The sequence below is a fragment of the Tachypleus tridentatus genome, chromosome 7 (assembly GCF_004210375.1).
Source record: "Tachypleus tridentatus isolate NWPU-2018 chromosome 7, ASM421037v1, whole genome shotgun sequence".
In the NCBI taxonomy this organism is placed as follows: Eukaryota; Metazoa; Arthropoda; class Merostomata; order Xiphosura; family Limulidae; genus Tachypleus; species Tachypleus tridentatus.
In genome coordinates, this window is record NC_134831.1 from 161761933 (window position 1) to 161766543 (window position 4611).

Consider the following 4611-nt stretch of genomic DNA (forward strand, 5'->3'; position numbering starts at 1 on the left):
GTGTACCAAGTGCATGCGAATGATTACAAGAAACTGTTAATCTAGATTCCATGGTGTTACTGTAAAGGAAGTTATTATTACTGTTTTAGAGAGGAAAAATGACCATCATAGATTTCAAATAAACTGATCGGTTCAGTTAAGTGTAGATCTGTACAGAATGATAGGGCTGCAGTCTTAAAGCTATTGTTGGTCGTAATTAAGTGTTTTGTATTTACTCACTGTCATGCCCAAGTTGAACAAAAAAGGCGACCTCATTAATTAATTAATTAATATTTGCTGCAAAATTTCATCAATGTTATAAGTGTAGCTACCAGTTTGGTTACCAATTTTGACATCATTTCTCAAAGTCACACGCTCAATTCTTTTTTTTTTTTCACAGCACCTTTTTTCACATCTCGGGTGTTTTGATTAAATCAAGAAATAACCGTGGTTCAGTGTCGCTTGGTAAAAACAAAATGTAATGTGAACACTGCATGAAAGATAAAGTGGGAATAAAAAATTCAGAACTGGGTTTTTGAGATATCATATGAATATTCTTTTTTGTAAGAACAAAACGGAAGAGTGTCGAATGAAAATGAAATATTCTATTGTTTAAAATACTAATTATTTTCTTGGAATTAGCACAAAAATTCATTGAGTTTCTATATTTCCAACCACTGTCCCTCGATATTTAGATGCTTATGTAATAAATAACACAGTTTCATGTTCACTCGACTCGTAATCTGAGGGCCGCGGGTTCGAATCCCTGTCACGCCAAACATGCTCGTCCTTTCAGCCGCGGGGGCCTTATAATGTGACGGTCAATCCCACTATTCGTTGGTAAAAGAGTAGCTCAAGAGTTGACAGTGGGTGGTGATAACTAGCTGCCTTCCCTCTAGTCTTACACTGCTAAATTTGGGACGGCTAGAGTAGATAGCCCTCGAGTAGTTTCGCGCGAAATTCAAAACAAACCAAACCAGTTTCATGTTATCATGTGAACGAAATTAAAAATAAAGTCTGGCGAAGAACTACCTATGCTAGGAGTCTAACTGGTAAAAACAGTGGAGCATCTACAGATAACATACTAAAAATCTATAAAACATATATTAGACCTGTAATAGATTATGCAGCTCCAGCATGGATAACTGTAAGCAATAAAATAATTAAAACCAAACTACAAACAATCCAAAATACACTCTTCACAGCTGCATACAGAGTTCCAAGAACTATATCATCTCAGTTCATTCACAAATACTCGAACATACCAACCATACCAGATAGACTCCTACATATTACAATAATGTACTTTAATAAGAATTGGATGAAAAACGAATTACTATGCGAACTAGACAGGTACCTCATACATGATGAAGCTAGTCCTAAATATCTTAAGGTAGCCAAATGCCTCGTCATCTAATTAGTGACGCGCATGAAGGGATTAACGAGATTCCCACTGTCCCTATCTACTATCTAGCGAAACCACAGCCAAGGGAACGGGCTTGGAGAAATATAAAATATAAATATAAAAATAAATAAAAAAGAAAAAATATATATAAATAAAAAATAACAATAAAAAAAAATATATATATATATGTATTAAACAATAAAAAAAATGCCACTAACAAACTTGATATTTCTACTGATAGAATAAAATAATCACTATATATGAGCCACAATACATGGACATTACCCTGAAAAGGATCAAAATAATATTCAGTTCCACAGTTATAAATACCAATCCGTCAAGAACATAAGTTCAGGAAGGAGGAAGAGGTCACAGAGAACCTGACCCTCCAGGATATGAACTTTTCTTACCCAAAAACCGACGACATTCTACTTCTTCATGTTATCACGTGTTTATACATTCATAAACCTTTATACTACAGACTCAACCCCTTTTATTTTGCTCAAAATATTAGGCCTGGCATGGCCAAGCGTGTTAAGGCGTGCGACTCTTAATCTGAGGATCGTTGGTTCGCATCCCTGTCACACCAAACATGCTCGCCTTCCCACCCGTGGGAGCGTTATAATGTGACGGTCAATCCCACTTTTCGTTGGTAAAAGAGTAGCCCAAGAGTTGGCGGTGGGTGGTGATGACTAGCTGCCTTCCTTCTAGTCTTGCACTGCTAAATTAGGGACGGCTAGCACCGATAGCCCTCGAGTAGCTTTGTGCGAAATTCCAAAACAAACAAACAATGGCGAGTAATACTTATTGACAAAGTTTTAAGTGAATGTTTAGTTTATTACTGATAATTAATATTATATAAGTGGTTAAGTTATACAACTAACTGAGTTTTCATCAATATGATCAAGGTTTTGCTCTTCACTTGCCGAACTTGAGGTCATCTCAAATTTCAGTTTATTTTTGAATTTCGCGCAAAGCTACGCGAGAGCTGTCTGTGCTAGCCGTCCCTAATTTAGCAGTGTAAGACTAGAGGGAAGGCAGCTAGTCATCACCACCTACCGCCAACTCTTGGGCTACTCTTTCATCAACGAATAGTGGGATTGACCGTCACATTATAACGTCCCCACGACTGAAAGGGCGAGCATGTTTGGCTCGACGCGGGCGCGAACCCGCGACCCTCAGACTACGAGTCGCACGCCTTAACGCGCTTGTCCATGCCGAGCCCGAAAGTTTAAGCATAATAAGACTTAAAGATATTTGCATTGGTCATCTTAGTAGTTAAGCCGTTTGAAAAGCTCTTTAAGTTTGAGTAAAATAATTTTACCAAAGTTAAGTCTTGATTTTGGTTTGAAAAGCATACATAATACATTTAATATTAAAGGTCTTAAAACCAACTTGAATATTTTGTCACTTGAATGAAGGAAGTAATTTCAAACCTCTAACAATAACAATTTGAAGCACGTAATAATGAACAATATAGCCTCTTCTAAGTTTAAATGGATTATAAATACCAAGTTTTAAAGCCTCTCACATAACTAAATCTCTAAAATTTGTAAACATACAAAAAACATATGTTTGCACTTTATATTTTACCTAAATGTTATATGCGACCAGAAGAATTTCAAGACACAAAATGATTCAGCCTACTGAGTTTATTAACTGTTGTTCTGCAGATTGAATCCTTTTAAAAACCTGTGTTCTAAAATGGAGCATGTTCTTTCTAACTAGTAGAGTGTTGCTTTTGTTTTATTTTCAGCTATAGTAGTTCAGGTGTTAATTTGATCTTATCTAACCCTAAAACTGGTTATTTATAACAGCTGAAAAACTTTCACCATAGTTTGTTTTGATGTAGGGTAAAACAATTGTATGTGGAAGTAATTTGCATGTAAGCTATATGTGAATTGATATGTTTAATGTTTCTTGTATTTCAACATGTAAACAAATTATTTTTTCACACACAGACTTTTGTGTGTATTACACAGGGGTAAACTTGCCTTTAAATTGTTTCTCAGGGGTTGAAGGGGGAAACTTTATTTAAGTAAAATGGAGTAACTTTACGACAACCATACTTACTACCTTATTACATTCTGAAACTGTGACTGGAGCTTTCTCAGAACATTGTCATTTGGGCTCTCTTAAATACTGTTGCATTTACTATATATGAAAACATTTCTGTTTGCTTTCCCACTAACTGCAACACTCTGCCTTGTAGACTTTTTCAAGGAATGATCAACCAAAATGCTGAGATCCTTTTTGTTTGCAATGTTACTAAGTTGGTTTCCACAAGGGTGTTAATTATAGTTTAAATTAAAGTACACATAACCCTTATGCATTATGTTTCACTTAGCATAATTAAATGCTATTTTTCACTTATTCAAATGTCTCAATACAATATTGGCATGTTATTGAAGTATGTCAAAATGAATAATGGCCCTAGCATAGAGCCCTAACACACTGCAACACCATTCCAGTTTGACTGAACTTTTGATTGTTATATCCATTTGCTTTTTCTCCTATAATCAGTCCATAATCCATTGGGGTAACTTACCTCATATACCCATGGAAATAATTTCTTTGCTTGTCATTTATGTGGCATCTTATCAAAAGCATTTTAAATACTCAAGCATATAAAATCCACACCTTTACCTTCATGAACGTAAGCAGTGGCATATATGAAGAAGGTCGAAAGATTTGTGAAACAAGACTTTCTCTGTGTAAAATTTATCTTGTTATCTTTGTAAATTCTGTTAGATGGTTTTTCAAATCATCTTTAATTAGACCTGAAACACATACTCTCACAGAAATAAGATTAATTAGCCTATAATTACTTGGACATTGCTGATCACCATGCTTAAAAGTAGACATCCTATTAGCTTGCTCCCAATCTTTTAGTAAATGTCTAATGCTCAAAGACTCACAAATAATATAAATGAGTGTCTTATGTGTGAAATCCTTTATCTTTTTTAACTGCTTGCCTTTGGAAAAAATATTGGCTGAGGAACCCTATCATCTTTTAAACTTCCAAACCTTTCTTTAACAGTGTGATGTGATTGGAAATAATGACTCATTTGACTTCTAAAAACTATATGTAAATAAATGTTTCATAAACATGTTTCTTTAAAAAGTAATGATAATGATTAACAGTATATGTATGGAGAATGACTGTCCTTTTGTTATTTCATAAAAACGACATATTTTTATGTATATTTGTCCATTTCCTTTAATTA